Genomic DNA, 23,561 nt, shown 5'->3' on the forward strand with positions numbered 1-23,561 from the left:
CTACAGTATTAGTAAGGGGTAACCCCTTGAAGTATGAAAATGTTCGTTACGTAATGTCCAATTTCCTGCAATGTGTACAAAATAAATATTGCGTAGGTAATCTCCCGGAGAGTAGATTGAAGTAAAACAGAGCTTACATAAATAATGAAATATGTAGTATCTATTATGAGATGAGAGGACTAAAGAATTCGCGGGCGGCAGGGGGGCTCTCTAATCACGCTAATGGCCAATGCGCAGCCCCGTCCCCCGCGCCCCGCGAAGGCTTTCACGCTAATACGGAGTGGGCGCAAGAGCATTGCTATTTCTGGCATTTACCGAACATCCTTCCTACCGAACCAGCTCAAAACCATCTCAGAATACTCATAGTTATTACGGATCTCTAGGTCATACTGATACTGGACTTAGACGAGTACTTGTTAAGCTTCAATAATTTACCTACACGCTGAATCGTATCACAAGTCCTCTATGCCGCTTCACTCGGAAGTTCCTTAGATTTACTACGGTTTTACTTCTTCACCAGACGCAAAGTGGTGGTTATGAAGCTGACATGTCGTTTGTCAAGTCGTAATCATTTCAGTGCTCAAGTTACAGAGCAAAATTGAAATGTATCTGTTTTAGTGTTGCCAACGTCAACGGTATTGTAACATGAAGCGCTAAATTTAATTTTACAAGCGTTCGTTAGACGAAATTTTAATAGTTTCTGGCGTCCGGGAATGCAAGAATTATAAATACAACACGGGGGCCCCATATATCAGGGCGCAGTGTTGCAGTGCGCCGCACATCGCCCGTGAAATTGATTCCATGCCGCATGATCGGCTTCTTACATCCCCCATATTTCACTTATTGCTGGGATTAAAATGCTTTATTTTAGTTTCAGATGAGTGTAACTAAATGTTACAAGCGTACCTTTGTTGGAAGCAGTTTTATAGTGTAATGCCACGAACAAAGCGAACCGCACAATAGTATAGAACGCGGTAACGCGGTACCCGGTACGGTTCCAACAATGATACTGTAACTTTAATATTTATTGCACTTGATCAACTCGCTGCGCGTACGAGACGTTTCCTACCTATTCATATTATATATAATAAACGAGATTAAAAGGACAAGTTATGAGTTAATGCATAAATTAAGGCAAGTCGCTAAACAATGTGCCCAAGTTAATTAAGTTGACGCGATTGTACGTTAGACCGTAAAGTGCATAATTAAGCCCTTAACGTAAACGTTTCGGTTAATATGTTCAGGCGTCGGTAATGCTTTAGGAGACCTAAACTCTCCTATGAGAATAAACAGTTTGGCTCGAGGCGAGTGGACGGGGCTCGTCGCACAAATGAATTAGTGTTGTGTTTGCCCCCCCGGGTTGCGGGGGGAGGGGCATGTTGCGATTAAAATATAATTAGGCGAGAGGCAATTGTTTCGCCATCGAGCCAGGTGGCGCGGCTAGGTAAATTAAATAGCCGTATAGGGTTTCCAATTACATCCACCGGGCACGGAAAACGCGCTTATTGCCTAATAATAGAACGGGGGGAACAATATGAGGATCTTGTAGTTGATTAATATATTTGTAGCGCTAGTACACGGCAGGTGTAATGCTGTAATGCGATATTAATTACGTTGAGACACTGTTAGTAATAAATCACGCACCTAGACCATACTTTCGGCATTAATGAAATTCAAGCAGCGATAATTGCGAAGCTAATTACAGGAGCGGATCTCGCTAATTTATAACTGTCGGATTATGAATTAGGAGTAGCGTTAATTAAACAATGCATATTTGCGGAGGCGAGTAGTGGAGCGGTATTGTCGCGGCGGGTTTCGGAACAATTAGGTTTCAAACTAATACGTACGCTATTGAAACTTGCCCGGCCGAATGTCCCATTCTATGTGGATGAAACGCGCGAGCTATTCAGTTTACATTTTCAAATTATGCAATTATGTTGTTGTAAGTGATTAACTGGCTAACAAATTGCATTATTAGATTTTGCGGGAGCGCATGGTGACACTTGTTTTCAATATTTATTGTAAACTTAAAACTTTAGTAGGTAACTGCACATATATACAGAATAACAAAAGTTGTGCTTTTCTATTTCGTAAAGTCGCGTTACATTGGCCCTGGAAGGTAACTTTGGCTATTTGAATTAATTTGGTACAGGTTTAATTATTGCATTGAAATTAAAGCATGTGGTTGCTTTGTGTCTCTGTTGGCTCAATGTAACTCAACTTTACGGTTCTCGAAAGTCGAGTTCGATTTTAGGTTGCAAATAATAAAACTTCTAAAACCGTAGGAAGTAGTGTTGGCCTGTACCAAAATTATAAGTCAATGTTTCAAAAATGTCCGCAATTTTTGGTAACAAAAAACTAAACTATGTACTTAGTAATAGACAAAAAATCAGAATGACCCTTCTCTTGAAACCACAATGGTATAACTGAAATACACCATTGTTTACAGATTAACCCTATAACCCATATAGCCGCTCCATTTTCTTTCCTCCAAGTTAGCGAATCTCCAACTCCAATATCGTATATCGGTCATTAAAGTGCAGCCAAAGGTCCGGGGCCTGACCTTTGAGTTTACGCACCGATGCCTCGTGTTTACGACGCGACGGGGGTTTACTGCTCTTAATTTAGACGTTACAGTCAATATTTTACGTGTCTATTTGAGCAAATAGCTACGGTTATTGCAGGCGCATTTGATTTTTCGCGAGTTATTTTGCTAAGGAAAAGCCGAAGTACGATCCACAACGTACAGCTAAATGTACGTAAAGTACAGTGTAGAACAGTTATATGTGCGTTGAAATTGATTCTGTGTGTTAAGACTTTTAGCGGGCACACTCTTGTGATTTATTCTACATTCCTAAATACAGTGTTAACTCCATATAACATCACTCGGTATAACGATTCACTCCCTATAACGTCGACAATTTCTATCTATTTAACGAAAAGTCTCTATAGGCTTCAGTAAGAAGTGCATATACTTGGAAAAATTCGACCTGTGCCGCTGTGACCCGGTGGCCGAGTGGCTTAGGCACCTGCCGCGATAGCAGAGGACGCTGGTTCGATTCCAGCCTGGGGCACTGGAGGCCTTGGTCACTTTCTTTTAGTATATGACATTTATTTCAGTTTAATAAGTCTCTATAGCGTCAAAAAACGTCCGGTACCTTGTGTGTCGCTATATAGCGCTTACACTATACGTATATGTATAAGCTATATTTGTTGTTTGGTTGAATTAGTGGCATGGACAAGTCATTTTTGTAATTCCAAAAAAACCTTGAGACATCCCGGCCCCTAATGAAAGTCGTATCAGAACTCAATGAGTACCCTTGACCTACCTCAAACCACTTTCCTAAAATACCCCCTCGTTTGTTGCGTGACCAGTTCACTAGTATTATGCTAGAATCTCTTTAAAATTAAACTGCATGTACAGTCGCCATCAGATATATCGGAGCGGCCAAGGTGTTCACAATATCTGAACACGCACTCTAACGCCTTGACAATAGAGGCGTGTTCAGATATTTGTGAGCACCTTGGCCGCTCCGATATATCTGATGGCGACTGTATAACGCTTGTTAAGCAGAGACTATAAATTACATAAAAATAAGCCACCGACGAGGTTAGCGTGCGGCTAAACATTATCTTTGCGAAGGAATAATAAAGTAAATGATATGCGAGAAAACGTTAATAATAAATGTATATTTCTTTAATATAAAACCCGTACCTATCCTATTGTTTCGATATTACAATGTGTATTGTTTCGAGAAAGTCATTAATAAATTAATCAGTTGAAGTCATTGCCTGTTCGAAGTATTAAAATTTGCTTGTTTGGAGGCAAAAAGTTGCTTTTTAGGTTTCGTACTCCATACAACATAAGAACACGGTACGGAACCTTCCATTACACGTGGCCGCAGTACCGTCGTTACCATAAGGGCACACGGGGCCCGTGCCCAGGGCCCCCATCCTCAGGGGGCCCCGAAGGACAGGCAGTTACAGTATATTTGATTACTCATAAATAGCAGGTCATAGAAGAAAAATGTTAGTTTAATTCGCTTTCTTTACTTTCCAAAAGGGCCCCAAATTCTTACGTGCCCCAGGGCCCAAGCATAGTTTAAGACGGCCCTGCGTCACTGGACACGCACTTGGTCAGTTTTTTGGCTAAGCCGCCTTCAAAAGTTGTTAAATTTAATATCTAAGTTGCCATTAAGATCCATAATATACCCTACACATCAGTTCAATTTAATATCGTGGTCGAATAGAAAGCCCCCCAGCTCACAATGGCCCATCGGCATTCCATTAACCGGCAGAGCAAACAGGACGCGTCCGTCTAACTCAATACAGAACGATTCCTAGCGATACTCGCATTCGGCACATTCCCATTGGATTGTAACTTGTAACAACACTAACGACTGTTTATATTGGCGACGTCGACGTCCCCCGGCCCTATTTCACTCGAGACGTGACGTAGTTACCATGATATCGCTTTTTGTGATAATAGGTGATGTCACGGACAAACTGTCAAATTTTGTATAATTTAAAAATTACAAGGTTAGTCACCAATTAGTTAAAATTACATATTGGATTTATTATCAGGCAACTAAGGTCCATAAGTAAAAAAAATAAGGTATCTCGAAAAAAGTAACAAGTGTAATAAAACTAGGAAGGCCCATTCAATAGAGTGTGCATTTCGCTCATAACTACTTGCACGTACCTACATCTAATGGCGCGAGGAGACGCACGGGCGATTGACATAGGTAATTTAGATATCATTACATGGCCGCGATGATTTACTTGACATCCTACGGCCAAAAACCTCGTGGATTAATAGAAACATTACAGCCAGTTACATTCTCAAGTCAAATCGGGCCCGGGCGATCCGGCGCGCCAATCGGGCCGACATTCGCGAGACAATACCTATACAAGACTCGGGCCTAAATAATTTAATAGTTGTACGAGTAGGCGTCGTAGAGCGGTCGGCAAACACGGCGATATTTGGCCGCAATATTGCACTCGTCGAAGGGCCTGCTTATGAGCTTCGGACAGACTCCTTCAATGTTCATTATCTATTTATAAATTTACCTTCTCGGTGAACGTTCTTAACCCTGTTTGGTGGTTATGTAACATTTTGCTTGTCTGGAGCAGACGTTATTAATACTTTGTTTATTTTGGTGTATCTAAAATAGGGCGAGTGTGAATTCATTAAAAAAGAATTTGAAATAATTCCATCATTCACAAATGAGCTTTAAAGCTTGTTTATAAACTTTTATTGCATATGTATAGTTTAGCGAAAAATACATTTTTATGACAAACAGTTTAGAAAATTCTCATATTATGAAGACAATATTAAAAATGGATATTACAGTACAAGCGTCAGGAGCAGTCGATAATAAATATAATTTCATCAATGCCTGGAAAGTCATGAAAATTGAAATTAAACTTTCGTGAGACTTATTTTAGAATATTCCAGTTAAACCGTATTTGTTCAAATATTGAAATAATTACAGTATGATTTAAATATTTAAACTACATACTTAAGTTGATTTATTTCTGACTGTATTTTCCGTCGGATTATGTTTTAGGTCTTACACAAGTGATAAATATTACAGGAAAATTTAAAAATAAAACTAGCTGATTAATTACTTCTGAGCGTTGCTGCATACAGTTAGTGTAGTTCCGCAATTTTCCGCCATAATTCACCAGCACGTCAGTTTAACCCAACATAAGTAGTTCCAAGACGTGCATCAGCATCGGTCTAAAGATAGGGAAAGGTAAGATAAGAGTGATAGGTGCGGGGGGTGGTAATAAATAAGGGGAGGGTGGGGTCGCGTGCGCCGCGGCAGTTTGTCGCCGCTTGCGTGCGCTGGCGCTGCTCATTCGTTATTCATGCGCGGGCAGCACGCGTACCGCGGGAGCTGAGGGCCCGGGCCACCCTTAGGATGCATCGATGAATAATTTTGCGTAGTTCTTAAGGACTTGTTGATGTGACAGGTTTATTTGATTGCGCATTGAAAAATGGTAGTAGTTTTTGAGATAGAAGTATTACCTATGGAGTACATAGTTAGTAACATATTTATATGTACATACAAAACAAGCGCATCTTTGACTTTTACTAGTACTTCTTCTCTTTTAAGCTCATTGATTTAAATATATTTATTACAAATCATGGAAGGTGGAAAATTATATAATATTTGAAACTTGAGATTCAACAATCGTTACGTTTGAAGAGTATTTTAACCCGATTTGACAGGGGCGGGACTGTAATTTTGATTTGTGAATGAAATGGAAAAGTAAGTGTACGAGTATAACGAGATTTATTTGAAGTTCCAGCAAGTATCCATGTGTAGTTATTTTCACAGTCACCAAAGCTACTATTAACTTTAGCTTGGAAATATCTTTGTACGTCAAAGGATTTTGCATAATTCTCGATAACGAGCGTTCGAGTCGCTCTTTTACTTCAAAGCTGCCGTTTCAGTTACAGTTTATTATTAATAAAATTTGGGTGGGCGATGGCGGGTAGCGGGGCGGGGGGCCTGGACCGCGCTCGTTTCGCTCGTTATCGGCCGCTCCGGCCGGTCAGCGCCGCGGAAAATTCGACCGAAACTGACGCGCGTGAAAATTTAATGAACGGCCGGACGCTAGTTAACTAAAAGGTAAAGTGCACCCTCTTGACGTGTTCGGTAAATATTAATAGTGGGTGTGTAGCGCGCGCCATTAAAAATGCACGAGCCCACGGACACGTTGCCCGCGTTCATTAGCCTCTTTACATACGGCTCCTTCAAATTAACCTAGCTTCACGCCGACGACTCAATTATGGTTCCAAAACACGACCCGACGAAAGAAATTACATCTAGACTAAACCAACACGCGGCCCAATCAACGTCTGCTTTCAACGAACGTCTGCGCTGATCGACAGCGCGTTACAAATAGTTCCGACAGTTTGCATGCTGTCCTATTCAAATATCGGCCAATAATTGGTAGCTAGAGCAAGCTATCTTGCTAGCTCTGTGTATGGGATAAATGTCGTTAACAAAATACACGGTACGTAGCCGCTGCGCTTTGCGATAATCGAATTCGCCCAATAAAACGCGACATTCAATATCGAACTTTGCCAGTTCTGCATGGCCTGCGAACACTTCCCGAGAACAAGTTTCTCACTGAGCCGTTTTGAAACTCTTACGGCCACTATTAAGGATAATAGAAACTGTCTAGCTCGCACGATGAGTCTAGGAATTATGTGTTCGACTGAAATGATCCAAGTTGGGCTTTTATACGTGTTTGTTCGGTTCTTAGGTCGCGAAGCGAAGCTCGTGGCTTTCAGTTCGACATCATTTATAAAATGAGTCTTCCTGTGTCTCTGCTTCTGGAACCTCGATCGTGGTCTCGTGATGACAGATCTGAATCTTTCTCATCTTAGGGATATTCCTGGTTACATCCCCAACTACTGCTTTAAAGTGCAGCATCTACTTGGACGATTTTTTGCAATATCTTTCGTGTGATTGTTAACATGATATGGGATATGTTACGATATGCAGTGGCGGATTTCCCATAAGGCACAGTAGGCCCGGGCCTAGGGCGGCGAGATATTAGGGGCGGCAAATTGTGACAAAAAATTCGCTGATGATAACAAAAAATAACTCAAAATTAGGCGAGGCAACGAATTCTCAAAAAAACCTACCTATAGAGAGAAATTCTTGAAGCACAATTTTTGACGTTGTACCTAACTTTATTTGGACTATCTAGGAGGTGAACATATCAAAAGTCCCCGGCCTCCACACTTGTGCGCGAATCGCGGCGCGAAGCCGCGAACGCGAGTGTGGCGTCGATTTCGCATATTGTTGACGCCTTCACGCCTTGTTCCCCGTTTATAGGGTTCCGCCGTACCTCAAAAGGAAAAATCGGAACCCTTATACTCGTGCGTCTGCATGGCTGTCCGTCTGTCATAGCCTATTTTCTCCGAAAGTGCTGGACCAATTAAGTTGAAATTTGGCGCACATATGAAAGTTTTTCAAACTATCGTGTTACATATCAAATCAAAGAGCTCATTGTAAGAATCTCAAATATTTTATAAATAGTTAACAGTTATTCAAGAAAATTGGCAAAAAAAATGTTTTTCTTATGCTTCTTTTTTAGATTTTTTGAATGTTTTTTAGGTACATAAAAAGTCAATGTTATTAGTAAAACTGTCACTAAAAATGAATAAGTATTTGCTTATTTTTTTCGTAAAACCTACGTTCCTGTCACAAGGACGTATAGTTTCTGAGATATAAATAGCGAAAAACCCCCCTACTTTTGATATGTTCACCTCCTAACGAGTTCAAAAAAGTTACTAAGTAAAAAATGTGTCCCAAGCATTTCCCTCTATAACTAACTAACTATTTTGGCTCAGCGATCCAAAGAGAATCTTGGCCTCCGAAACGAGAGCGTGCCACCTGTCCCGATCCTGCGCAACTTCCTGCCAGTTACTGACGCGAAGCTGAAGCAGATCCGCCGCCACACTGTCTTCCCAGCGATACCTGGGCCGACCCACTGGACGGCTACCAGTCGGTCGTCCCAAGAACGCCTTCTTGACAGCCCGATCCTCTCCCATTCTGAGTAGGTGACCGAACCAGCGAAGTCTGTGCGCTTTCGTTTCGCCGATGATATTGGGTTCGGCCACTAACTCCTCGATCTCGGCATTTTTCCGGATCCTCCAGGTGCCGTCATCTCTCTGAATAGGTCCCAGGATCTTGCGAAAAACTTTTCTCTCTGCTACCAGGAGCTGACCTTCTTCTTTTAGTGTTAGGGACCAGGCCTCACAGCCATACATTAGGATAGGCCGTATAACGGTTTTATATATCCGTAACTTTGTATGTTTGCTGAGAAGCCTGGACACCAACACTTTGTGGAGGGCTGCACTGCACCGCAGGGCGTTTTGGATGCGTATGTTGATCTCCTCCTCTCTGGTGTTTGTGTCGGTAACAGTGCATCCCAGGTACCGAAACTTCTCAACTCCACGGTAGACGGTACCCCCAACATGAAGACTATCACGCTGGATGCGTGTATTCTTGTAACGTTTCATGTGGAGGTATTCAGTTTTTGCCTGGTTGATCCTGAGACCTAAACTAGAGGCCTCTCGTTCCAGGACACTAGCTGCCTCCGCTACCTGTTCACGGCTCTCCCCTAATAAAGCCAGGTCATCTGCGTACCCCACCACCTTGTGCCTGCCGTTAAGCTCTACCCCTATGTCCAACACTAAAACTTTCCGGACAACATATTCTAGGGCTAGATTGAAGAGCACAGGCGATAGGGCATCCCCTTGCTTTAGGCCGGTCATAACCGTGAATTCTTCAGACAGCTCACCCCCTACTCTGACTCGCATTCTGCTCTCTTTTGTTGCTGCAGTAATTATGGCAACTAGTTTTTTGGGGATGTTAAAATGAATAAGAATGGAGTATAGAGTACCTCTGTCTATGCTGTCATAGGCCTTTGTGAAGTCCACAAACAATGAGTGAATGCTTTGTGCGTACTCCCACTTCTTTTGCATTAGTTGCTTAAGCAAGAAGATCTGATCCGTCGTGCTGCGATTTCTTCGAAAACCACATTGGTAGTCCCCTAGGATTCTTTCGGCGTACGGTTCCAGCCTCTTTAGCAGCACGTTGGACAGAATTTTGTACGCTGTTGTGAGTAAGGCAATTCCTCGGTAGTTTGCGCACTTCTTTTTTGAGCCTTTTTTATGAACAGGACAGATAACACCTACGTTCCATTCTTGTGGCTGTTCTTCTAGTTCCCATATCCTTAGCAAAAGCTCGTAAACTTTTGATTGGACAGTGCCACCACAGTTCTTCCAGATTTCGGATGGGAGCCCATCAATGCCGGGAGCCTTGTTGTTCTTGAGATGCATAATGGCTTGGTGAACCTCTTCAAAGCTTGGAGGGGTGACTTCGGGATCATCGGCGCTACTGTTGTTGGGGTGTGCCGGCGCATCTAGAGGGGGGCAGTTAAGGAGGTGTTGAAAATATTCTTTCCACATATTCTTAATTTCAGCTCTGGATGTGACGAGATTACCGCTGTCGTCCTCTAGGATTTGAGTAACAGGCTTATAGCCTTTTTTGAAACAGCTCAGCTCTTTATAAAACTTTCGAGATTGATTAGCTCGTATCAGTGTTTCCATCCCCCGTACTATGCTGTTCAGGTGTTCCCTTTTAGCTCGTTTTATATCCCTCTATAATATATCTTTTCGTTGCCTGATCTAAATGTAGTCAATATGATGGATGCTGATGCTGAGAAAGGGGCGGCTACAGGGCTTGGGGCCTAGGGCGGCAAAGACTGCAAATCCGCCACTGACGATATGATATTGATAAGTAGATCCGTCAAGTTCTGGACGGTGTGACGTAGAGCGGGCGGCGCGCGGGCGCACGCATCTATCACACCGCGTGCGATACCCGTAATGAGGATCGTTAATTATGTATCGCAAGCGTTGCCATTTCAATTCCTGACGGCTCACTGTCGCGGGCTCTTGCGAACCAGGTCAAGGGTTCGCGACTCCCTCAACCCTGAGTCAGAGCCTCGAGGGGCTGCCAAATTAATGAGGCACTCCTTTGTAATAAAGAAATAATAAGAATTGCGCACGCAAACTGGGTCTCACCAACTTCGATGTCATTAAAGGCGTCGGAGACTCGAAGCGAGTCGTTACCGCGCCTTGTCTAAACAACTTCCATCAAATTTCCTAATGAATTTATATCTACCTGTACAATTTAATAAGAGTACCCAGTGTCTGAGGGAACAATACAGAACATACACTGAATAATGAAGAACGGATTGTTGACATTTGAAAGGCTGAATAATTTCAAAAGATAGCTGATTCCATGGTAGGTATTTAGAGTAACCGAACGGAAAATCACAAAAATTGTCCATTGTAGGGATTTAGAGTAACCGAACGGAAAATCACAAAAATTTAGAAACTTCCAAAATGTTCTCATTGGAACAATCAGTTTCATGGACCACAATGCTACGGGGACTACCTCAAAATCAGTATCATAGAACACTTTGATAGTTAATCCTTTCTTCTAATTTTCTTGTTCTTCTAATTATCTTAAGGTCAGGCTGGTTGGTTACTAAAATTACCTACTATTGATATAACTAATATTTATGCAAGCAAGCTATATTCCCATAAAAAAGTAGTCTAAAGTTACTATTTAATAATAACAATTCAAAATTGAATTGAAAATCTATAGTAATGTTTCATTGAATCGGAGCAGGAATACAGTTTCACGCAGTAGGTCAGCGAGTAAATGGAGCGCTATTCAGGATATGGTAATCTGGCAGTCGCCGGCGCCGGGGTCGATGGATTGGATCCACTACACCGCTTTGATTTGAGCTTTCTTCTCATTCGCGATGGTAAAAAGTGGCGTTTTCATACGCAAAGGATTATTCTCAATGGAAATTTAAATGCCGTTTTTTATATACAAGACAATTATTTGATGATTGTGAAGGTTTTCATAAAGATAATTTTAATTTTCATTGTTTTCCTCAGGCGAAGAGAGGTGAGTAAAATGTAGACGACAAAGATCTTATGTTTACGGTAAGGAAATCTGCTAGACATCAAAGAACCCTTGGAGCAATCCAACACTACGAAAATTAAAAGCTTTAAGACCAAATATTTTATACGATCGCAGTCACTGGAAGAACTGTTTAAACACACACACGTTAACGCGCGCACGTCACGCAACACACAAAAATTTTGTAATATACGTACATACCCATAGGTATCGTATTAGCTTAGTACCTAAGCAAATCCGTAATATTTTCGATAGTATCTGTTAGGGAGACCAGTGATTGTATCCTAGTTATAAGTTTATATTGTTTGTTAAAGCTGTTGGTCTTCTAATAAAATAAAGTATAAAACATTACATACGTATATCGCCAAAGTATTTACCTAACTGTCAACTTACAAGAAGTGCAATTTTCTTATATCCCCGTAGATTAGTGAGGCCTGCGGGTTTCTAAGTCGCAGCTAATTGGATCAGCCCGGCCAATTAGAGCGACGCGGTGATTCGTTTTAATCGCGCACCCTTATCAATGCACCCGCTGCTTCGCTTACAGCGAAATTCTGTGTCACTACAAAAGGGCTTATGCACATATGCCGGTTAAAAACTATGCGTCGTTTAGCTTTCCTGACAGAGCAAAGATGGTTAGTAGTAATCGTTGTCAAAATATTTGCCCCTACTTTCAAGAATTTGATAATAGTGAAAACATAAGTAAGGCCTCCTAAATTCCTTAGTGAACTCTATTTTATTTAAACAGTAGCCGGGATACTTGTTAGTGCTCTTGTATGAAAAGCATTTCCTACATCAAATGGTCCTTCATGGATCGAGCCATTTCATAATCCGAAGCTTTATCGACACTAAATTTGATTCTCTTATTTCTTTGGAAAATTGATACCTACCTAGGTCACAATGAAGAAAAAAACACGCATGTAAATCTGACTGAATAATAATAATATATAAATGAATAATAATAATAAATGAATTGTCTAAATAAACAATGTCATGTAAATGGATGTCTGCATATTGATGCACTTATGTCAAGTTGTCAGAATAACAATGGAAGGTGACACTGACATTGACAGTTACAAGGATTACATAACTTTCAGTAGCGATGGAAATGATCTATGTCTATAGAGGTTTCCATTTTGATGTCGTGTAGATAACTTTAATTATAAGAATTTCTGGTTTTTGCCTTAAAGCGCGAATTTTTTCCTAGAGAAAGTAGAGAATAAAATAAATTGAGTAGAATCTAGTTTATTAAGATTGTCGTACTGAACAACTTTTCCAATGGGACCAATACGAAAACCGCGAAAAAAAACTCTGTCCTCCATACGTTTCGGCTAACTACATACCTACTCTAAACACCCGAGACGATTTTTTTTTTATTTTTCGCGGTTGATCGTCCATGGGAAAAGTTGTACATCATGAACCTTAATCACTTTTTAAAAATGTACAAATATTGTTTCTGATACCGGTAGTTTAGCCTATACTTGCCGCAATACCAACTGGCGATGAGATCACAATGCTATCTCCTTTACCCTCGTTCGGATTAACCAAGAGTGAAAGATATGACATTATGTTTGCTGCAAGTATAATTTGAAAGAGTATTGGACATTCAACAACTGAGCCTAAACCCATCATGAGCCTTGACTAGAGTTACCTGACGACAGAAACTTTCCTGACATGCCAGGAAATTTGGCCGTTTGTCAGGAATGCGGCCGGAATACGAAAATGTCAGGAATTATAGTGAATTAACAGAATTTTTTAATTATGTACCTAATATTTATAAATGTATCTAAGTAAATTTGAATAATGTCCCTTACAGTATTCAAATTTACTTACATAAATTCAAAACAAATCAAATTTATACAATGTATCAAGCATAAGTACATATATTATATGTAGATATCGCTTACGGTTAGATCCCCCGTCGCCGATATGAGCGTCAGGAAAAAAAACTCGCAAATCAGGAATCATGTCAGAAAATTCCTGGATCTGGTAACCCTAGCCTTGACTAATAGCAGGCCTGTGTGACTGATAGTGTGTGGTCGCCCTACTACCCCTTATTTACCCTCGCCTTATTTGTTTAGGATCGTGTTAACGTTGCCTTAATTTGATTATAGTTTCAGAAGAATTTACACAAAGCACCTACGTACGTTGTGTTGTAATGAAGCTATACGGGCTAACATTAACGTTGTATTATGGTATTATTCTATCCTCCTCCTGATGTTCTTTTAAAAGGACGAATTTAAGTCCAATATTGAACTATACTATGCTACATACTATATAATGTATAATGGAATAGGTAAAAGGTTTCAAATCATAACTGCAAGAATGACTCTGGTATGCCAAAATGATGATAATATCTCTTAATTTATATACTTTGGAATGAAATGCAATTAGTCCATGTGGCTAATTCCGTCATAGAGTCTATTCCGTCCACGAGCGTATATTTCTTAGATTTTCAATCGTAGGAAAAAAAACCATTAGCTTTCGATACCTGAAACTAAAAGCAATTGCTGCTTTGTCTATGAAATGAACAATGTTGGTCGTTGTTCGAATAAAAACGCTAGTAGACGGAATAGCCCCTATGACGGAATTAGCCACATTGACCTTACATGATGCTAGAATGTTCTGAATTCAATTACATTGAAATATAGAAGCAAGATTACAAACTTAAGTTACAGTTACTGAGTTAATCCTACCGACAATCTAACGAAGAGTTACGGATAATGATTTAATAACTTTAAACCCTACTTTCCCTCCTTATTCCACCTAATGTTATGTATTTAATATAATGAAATTAGGTAAAAACTTATAGGAAATACACATAATAACTATATAATAAAAATTAAGTAAAAACTTTTGTATGATTATTTATGTACAATTAACCTTTTGTATAATAAATAAATATCCTTTTTTTATTTACCAGTAAAAACTTATTTTATAAACTGGAAAATATCTATACTATAAAGAAGAATTACCTCGTATAAGTACAATTTTGAAATACAATGTCAGCATTCTCAAAACCAATCTCTACTACTCTTATTTCTTTACAAAACCATTTTACTTTGTCCTCAAATTATTTGGATGCAAACGCATCAAACGGCCGAATGCATCCATTAGGACGAGTAAGAAGAGGACAGACTGTGCAAGCGAGACGGCAAAGGAACCACTTCCGGAATGAGTTGCACTCTCTCTGATTGAGGTCCTTGCTGAGAATGGTTTTACGAATCTTTGGCGCACTACAAATTATTAATGTTAGTATTACGTTTCCTTGCGCGGTGCATACATTGTAGGAAATGTAGGAACTGGTACGGTCGACTTCAGAAATATCTCTACAAGACAACGTTCAAAAAATATATTTACGCGACGAAAAATATTTATTGCCTATCGGCTCGATTCGGGAAATGTATAAGAGATGCACTAGATATGAAATAGTAAAGATATGTGACGTTCCACGACAAAAGGTACCTTATGGCGGCTGGCGCTTACGTCGCATAGCGCCGCTATAATATCGTAAGCGCCAACCGCCATAAGGTACCTTCATCCGTGGGACGTCACAAATCTTTACTATATCGTATCTAGTTAATCTTTCACTTTCCGAATCGCGCCAAGTGTCTTAGAAGTGTGTAAAAATATTTTTGGAACGTTTGCATGATGTTTGTGAACTGGACGATACGATACGATCGACTGTACGATTTGACAATGAGTATGTAAACAAATGAATACAACCTGTGGAAATCGCTCCGAATTTTCGCCGTAAGTTTTCGGACTGTCAAAATTGACACAACTCGAATATATTTGGTTAGCAGAAAGTTGTTTAATTTCAAACCATTTATCGAAGGGTTACAAGTATTTTGCTCATTCTATATTTGGGTGACGTATTTGTTACAAAAGTAAAATAATGTATTTTCAAGTTATCTAATTTAAGATGTGCTTAAAAACCGCTTGTTATTTTTGCGAGAGCCTACAAAACGACGCGATATAAATGTGCATGAGGTAAATTTACCCTAAATAAGTTAACTAAGTAATGCCGTGTAACGGGGGAGGTTTATTCGGTTAAGACCCTGATATTATCATGAAATCCCAATTAAATATTTACGTGTGCAGTCCCTTCTTATTTAAAAAGCTAGAACCCCTCCAGCAACTGTGGAACGATGGTTTTATACAATTTTATAAGTAACTGTAAATTTTATGTCCGAATCCCATTTTGAAGCCATATATCTGGAGCGGGCAATAAAGTTCGAGATTATTGCATTATTATTGCAATTTACGTTAGGGGAAATTCAATATTGTATTTATGTTTATTTCTATATTTGATCTTGTAACCAAGTATTCGGCCATTATGTGGGGAATGGAATTTGAAAGTAATTGGTAAAGTACCCGTGTTTTTTTAGAGAAATATATTTTTGTAAAACAACGAACCTACGAAAATTTCTGGACTAAAAATGTCGCTTTTGACTGCTGACAGATACAAACCATAGCAGTTTGAGAACATTAAAATCAAAATCGGGCTAAATGTATCAAATGTGACGTTCCTTCAAACAAAAATGTCACTTTAGACACTGACACATCTAATCGTAATAATAAATATCGTTTCTAGATCTATTAATTAACGTATCTTAAAGTTCGAATCGGGCAGTAAATTAATTAGCTTACGGCTTCATTACTGTATGTGTCATGCTACACGTGCTACAAGTGCTACGGCGTAGCACTGGCTCGTTCGATCACGATACTCGTACGTTCCGATGCTGCTACGGGTACGTACGCGTGCAGTAATTTCCACTGCCCGACCGGCTAAGTAATGACGTACTATCGCGATGTACATCCATTGGGATAAACAGCTAATTGAATGCGCTTCTTCGCTAGTGCCTGTTAGTGCTGAATGTAGACAATTAATTAAACATAAATTATGAGTAAAAAGAACGACTTTTATCTATTTTTTATGAAGAAAATTTGTCTCAGAGACTAACCAACGACATATGTAAATTCTTTTTGGACTAACTGTACCTAAGCTACTTAATACAGTGACCATATAAATAATACGTAATAAAAACTATAAAGGAGAAACGAAAAGAAAATATTGCAAAGGAATATTTTATTCAAGATTCTAATTACAAAATTAACGCTCAAACTTGCTGTAAAAAGTACTTCGTAACTAAAATGGTATATTTATTTAATTTACCGTATAGCGCTGTTTACAATTTTTCAATTAACCATTGTAAAACGCAGCAGTGTTCAGTGGATACAAAACTTAATTCTCCCTAAGCATAGGATTAAGTGAATCGATAAGTCCTGCGTCTACCGGCTAAATTAGTCCAATTTATTTTTACAGCACGACAGTGCCGGCACCGTTTCGCCGCGGCACTAAAACGGAAAAACCGGTAATTTCGGGTGCAACAAGCGCAGTTAAAACTATGTTTTAAAACTAATTCCGGGCCCGCGTCGATAACCCCCAAGCATTTACAATGTTTTTCGTCGGTCGTATTTTTTGGCTGGTTTTACGGGTGGGGAATATGAAAAGTTTTGAGAGGTTTCGCGGAGGCGTAAATGCGGTTTACGATGCGTCTTCTACTCGAATACACCACACATTTGCGCATCCCGCGGCATAACACGTGCAAACCTGACCATGAAATTTTATAAACGCCACTCCAAACTAACAACGCCCGCCAAATTGTGTAGTAAACCACCTTTTTAACAAAACACTATTTCGGGGTGAGGATTAAAACAGAAATCTTTTTCCCCGGAACAAAGCAATTCACTCGGACAGCTGCAAAAACTTTCCCAGTCCCAGGATAACAATGAGACGTTCTTATAAATTCCCGATTAAATTTTGGATACGAGCGGCAGTGAACACAAATTCCTAGAGTTGGTCCAATAAAGGACGCCGTGCAGCCGCGTTAGGAGGCCATAAACGAACGTATTATCCATGTAAGGCGGAATAGCCGTTGCACAATTAATTGTTTCATTTTGGGAAACAATTCCCGCTCCTCATTCAATTAAGAGCGGCGACTGTGGGGTGGGGGTGCGGGCAGCGGGGCGCCGCCCCCGCTTATGAGACGGACGTATTAATAGCGCTGCAATATTGTTATATGTTCCCGTATCGTATCCTGCTCGTACCGCCTCGAATACGATATTGTTTGTTAGAGAATTCGATTTGTGTCGATCATAAATCTTGCGCCGTATGTTGAGTTTGGAGTTGATTGAATTCGCGAACGTGTCGTGCCGACCTAAGCTTTCTTAGGCTTTTAAATGAATTCCTAAATGAATAATATATAGCGAGCTCATGCGATCGCTCAGGTGCCGAAGCGAGACTCAATTAGCAAAAACACACAGAATTAAGAGAGACAAACATGTCGGGGACACATGATGAGGTGCCCTCCTCAATCCGAATTTTATATTGCGCCATTCATTATTCATTGTGTTTGTCAAGAAAATTACTGTGGGCCTTTTAATATAACTTCCCGTTACAAACGGAGCTACAAATTGAAGTTTGAGAACTCGGCAGTTAACCTTGGCTATTAGAAGGTGCGTGTCGGCGTGGACAAATTTAATTTGGTGCTACATTAATGCGGATCATTGGACGAATTAAGGGCACGGATTAAATTGAGTTGTACCCATTCATTACAAGAACATGTTGCGTGGACATGTTTGGAAATTTAAGAGTCACGTTACGGTTTATACTTAAAGTGACATTCCATTTCCAACTGCAGCTGGAATACTGTTCATTTTCTATGGCAATTGACAATGACAGCGACGCGTTTCCATAGTAAAATGAACAGTATTGCAGCTGCAGTTGGAAATGGAATGTCACTCTTATAAGAGAAGTCGCGTAAGTATATCATTTGTTATTAATCTCAACATACTAATTTAAAGAAGTTTCATATTTGGAAACTACTACTTACTCACGGAAACGTAAATATTTTCCTCCAGAGATATAAGTAACAAGTTTTGAGTTAAGATACGTTTCCGCCAGTTCGTCTGAAGGAAATTTCATCCAATCGGCGATATTATTGGCATTTGTTTTATTACTAAATGTTTTCCTAGCTCGTTCCGCTTCACCGGTATCCGTTGGAATAGCAATACAAACATATTTGGTGACAGCGCCACACTTATTTATTTGATTATCGCGATAATTCCAGTGTGGCCTTTTGATAATCAACTGCGTTTCCCGGCGTTTCCCGTCAGTGTGGCCCCGGCATAATTCCATTGACTCAAAGACTGCCAATTTTTCTTGCCCGGTGGGCCGTTAGAGGATAATGAAATTGTATTAAAACCGAAAGCGTCAGCTCTAACCCCCTTATTCATATAAACGCGCTCAATTAGCTAATAATCGTTGGTCTTTATCTGTCATTTAAAATGTGTTTTAAATTAAAAGACACGTCAAGATTGTTTACCTTATTTCTAATGCTAAAAAACGAAGTATAGTTTGATAATTATATCACAAAGTGTCTTAATTAAGTTAAGCTAGAAAAATATACATACCTATACACAGATAGTGTAAAAGGTTCAAAAATACAATAATAGTCTTGAAGTTGAGTGAAGATTTAATTTTGCATTTAAACATAAAATTGATGTTTTACCAACATTTAAATTTGAGATTATGTTAAGATTATTGGTGAGTTTATTTTGACTTATGTTTTTGTAAGAAAGGAATAATAATTTTACTAAATCAACCCAATCAGTAGTTTTATGAATAAGGGTAAGTATGTACGAGTAAGTCTTACTCCGTATTTAATTTAAAAGAGCGCGTGGCGAGGCTTTTAAATCAGCGGTGCTCTAGAGCAATCTGTTAGATTGGTTCATTACTGCCTCCATTAGTCGAGTAATGAGTCGCGATGCATTCCGAGGCGGTGCAGCGCAGACGAGCGCTCAGAACGCCACGTACAGCTTTCATTACCCTCCATTATCATTTTACGACTACATACTTAGTACTTAAAGATTTAATGGCTTGTGGCTAATTAACTTGCACATAAATCATGACTTCTCTAACGCTTGTTATGGTTTAGTGCTATTGAACACTTAATCGATGATCGGAGAGGAATAATTGTGCCTTGGCACGGAAATAACAGAGTTGTGATCTTTGAAATGAATCAAAATTATGAATTCAAAGTGAGAAAACCGCTTAAATTAACATATGTTTATGCATAATCGTATTTCTTTAGTGTAGATTCCCCTTATTGTAAGCATGAGCCGTAAAAAGAGAGAGCAGTTAGGAAAATTTGCATTACAGAAGTTAGCTTGTTGAATATATTTATATCGGCTGTATTAAGATGTAAAATTTTAAATCCAGTGAGTGTGTCTTAAAGAGTAATATCACAAAATATAAGCATAACACACCACAACAATCGGTAAACACTGGACAAATAGCCCATATATCGAGAGATTTAGAGTTCTAAAATGGGTACTGAACCTGCTTAACATGTGCGCGAACGCAGACTGCTGAGAGCCTACCGCGAACCACGTTGTCTCCCTGTCACAATTACGAATTTACAAGTGAGACAGAGAGGCAACACGTTGAACGTGGTTCGCAGTAGGCTCTCAGAATTCAAACCGCCCGTGTGCCCCGCCAGACGCGGCGTTTAAGGCTGAAATTAGCCGCAGCCAGGAGACCCGCGTATCCAGGTCGGTCTGTCCATTACCCTAATTGTGGCGCCTACGACCCTTTGTTGGCAACGCGCGTGTGTCAACTTTGTGCACTTTCAGATTAATTAGCCACTACCTTATTCCGAGTGTGGGCTTTGGGTGTAAGTTGGAGGGTTAAAGTCGCTGTGTCGTTTCAACGCTGGTTGTTTTCAGCGATTATGTGCCGTTTCTAGGATTACTCATTAGTAGAAAGTATTCCCCGATTCTGGCCCCGCCTCTCAGTGGTCCCCGATCCTGACCCCAAGGCCGAGCCACCGCCCCTGCTGAACCTAAAAAAAAAAAAAAAAAAAAAAAAAAAAAAAAAAAAAAAAAAAAAAAAAAAAAAAAACAAATAGCCCCCCATTTGAATTGATTGCGCTAGGTCTCAGCAGTGCCCGGCGCCTCCTTCAGGGACTTACGAAATACGCTAATTAAACAATACACCTTGTTCACCACGGTAACAATAGGCTTATCGACCCTTTTCTATTGTTCGATCTCGACTCGGGCGCGCTATTGTGTTACCGAGCATACTACCTGCCTGGACCCTTTCCTTAACCCACCAACGTCTCCATTCATGCCTTCTTTATGTGTGTATACTGTAGGTGTTTGTGATAGGTATTTTGCAATAGGTATTAGCGACAGCTATTTGCAATAGGTATTAGCGATAGGTACTTATTTGTGATGCATAGGTACTCTAACTATCAACTCTAATAACCCGCATTATCTTATTACCTCTTGGAGCTATTTCGATTTATAAGGAATACAGTTCTAACCTTCTTCTGACGTAGAATTTACACTAGTAATCCTTTGGCAGCCTAAACTAACCTTAACCTTTTACCAAACCTAACTTATTCTTCGAAAACCTAACCTAAACCTAACTTGACCAAACCTAACTAAAATCAACCTAACTCATTTCAAACTAACCTGCTTTCACCTAGTCTTCCGATATAAAGTAAACTCGTAGTTACTTGTTTCTTTCTATTATTTAAAAAAATAACGAGGCGTGTGAGGCATTTCTTGTGCACTTGTGTTCATTGTTATAATAGCTTAATTGTTTTATTGATAGACGTCTATTATATTTTATACTGACAATGGATTTATTGTTTCCTATACCTATTCTTTTATAATTTGGGTTTGAGTAAAGAGAACGTCTGTTTAGATGAACTTGTTGATACATGTTACTTTGTGTGATTTAAAAAAAAGAACGAGACATGTCAACTGGTTTCAACATGATTTAGTCTAATACATCAACATTTCTTGTGCGTTGCTATTCATTGTTATAACAGCATAATTGCTTTATTAATAGACGTCTATTATATTTTATGCTGACAATGGATTTATTGTTTCCTATACCTATTCTTTTATAATTTGGGTTTGAGTAAAGAGAACGTCTGTTTAGATGAACTTGTTGAGACATGTTACTTTGTGTGATTAAAAAAAGGAACGAGACGTGTCAACTGGTTTCAACATGATTTAGTCTAATACGTCAACATTTCTTGTGCGTTGCTATTCATTGTTATAACAGCATAATTGCTTTATTGGTAGACATCTATTATATTTTATACCGACAATGGATTTATTGTTTCCTATTATGCTTTTGAATTTGGGTTTTAGTAAAGAGAGCGTATGTATTAGATGAACTTGTTGAGACATGATTTTAACGGTACTGTACCCTGGTCATAGTGACACAGTATAAAAGCCGAAGAGAAATGAGTTTGAGTAAGTATTACCGTCGTGGCAGTCCACTGTATCAGAGCTCCTTGTATCTATTGCAGTATATAGAAATATAGTGTTAATTCAACAGTGAAGTGTTTAAGTGTTTATAGAAAGACCCAACAATGGATGTAAGTATGTCTTTTATTACCGTAACTTACTTTGTTTTGTTTTCACTTGTGTTCTTTGTGTTTTAATTATCAAGATTGTAGACAGTGTGTAAATTATTGTTTTATATTGTTTCAGTTCACTGAAAATACTTTCAAGAACTATTACTACCCGGATAATAATAAAGACGAATCAAGCGATGAAGAGGGTACGCTTGGTTTCAAAGTTAAACAAGCCATCGCAAAGAAACGTTCAGGAAACAATATCGATAGTTTCTTTGAACGACCTAAAAAGCAACCCAAAATTGTGAAACGGTCTTCGAATGTGAGCAAAAGTTCACCAGACGGTGTTGCAAACTTATCATCCGGACAAGACGACGGGGCGTATGCATCACATTTGATTAAAATCGAGATATATGATATGCAAACAATTAAAAACGTCCCACCCATGGAACACTGGAAGCATGCGGACTTCAGATTGAAATATTTTGCGTTGGAAGACGATTTGGAGCTACAAAATACGCGAAATATTATTTATAACATAACAAAGCAATTAGCTTCTAAGGACAGTAGTGTGAAATATTTTATAGATAATAAGAAACAGTGATAGTTATAATTATTAATGATAGTAGTAGCTTAATGATTGTGTTAACGTATTTCTCATTTTTTACCTCTCCTTAAGTACATTTTCCATGTAACAGATTATTTTTATTGTATAACATTACAACAAGTTTTAATTTAAACTTCTCACTTGTAAAGGTCACAGTCCCCACTCTTAGAAATCTTATACGTGTAGTCAACTATTTAAATGAAAGAAAGCACTGTATGATTCCTCATTTCATAATGGACTCTTTGAGCTGTGATGTCTACGATCTTGAACTTATCAGACTCTGTGAAGAAATAGAAGAAAATGAAGATCTATGCGAGGCTGCCCGTCTTGTGAGCCAACTTCATCGAGAGGCGTAAGTAAAAATATTCCTGTTCATACATGTTTATAGCTCTTAACCGGTACCTGTTTAACAAAGGATGGGTCCGTAACTTGTTGTGACCTGAACTAATTGTTAGGATAAACGTGGGGTGGGAGAGGACTGGTTATATAAGCGGGGTATCTCGAGTTCATATCATTCAGTGTTTTGGTGCCGTGCTTGTATTGTGATATCCTTTTCCATAATGGTGTTTACTTATTATCATATTGGTCTCACCTTACCTCGTGATAAGATTGAGGAATTAAGTAAAGAATTTATTGTATCATATTTTCATAGAAATATTCGAATGTGGTACATTTCAAACAAATTACCTCACACGTTACTGGAAGATTCTGATATTATACCGTATTATACACCATGTGATGGGCATATAAAAAATTCCAAGGGGAATACTGAGTCATCAGATGTGATTGATGGAGTTTTGATGATGCAGGCCTATTGTCAGCAGTGTCGAAAAGACTTACGTTAGTATATACAACCAACCATTTTAGTAATTATTTTTATTTTATCTCACATTAAGATATTTATGTTTATTTTGTATTGTTATAGATCTTCTCAAATAGGACGGGGAGTAAAAAGGACAGCTGCAGTTTTGGAGACTGAAGAATTCT

The 23,561-nt window shown here is 39.2% G+C and overlaps 2 protein-coding genes across 3 annotated transcripts in view; one reads left to right on the plus strand and one right to left on the minus strand.

Moving 5' to 3' along the window:
• Positions 1 to 23,561, plus strand: part of LOC134663571 (inosine triphosphate pyrophosphatase) — a 210,386-nt gene that overhangs the window by 117,779 nt on the left and 69,046 nt on the right. The gene's annotated exons all lie outside the window — the stretch shown is intronic.
• Positions 1 to 23,561, minus strand: part of LOC134663569 (LIM domain transcription factor LMO4) — a 280,250-nt gene that overhangs the window by 1,982 nt on the left and 254,707 nt on the right. The window lies entirely within an intron of this gene.

This window comes from Cydia fagiglandana, chromosome 4, assembly GCF_963556715.1.
Source record: "Cydia fagiglandana chromosome 4, ilCydFagi1.1, whole genome shotgun sequence".
NCBI classification, from domain to species: Eukaryota; Metazoa; Arthropoda; class Insecta; order Lepidoptera; family Tortricidae; genus Cydia; species Cydia fagiglandana.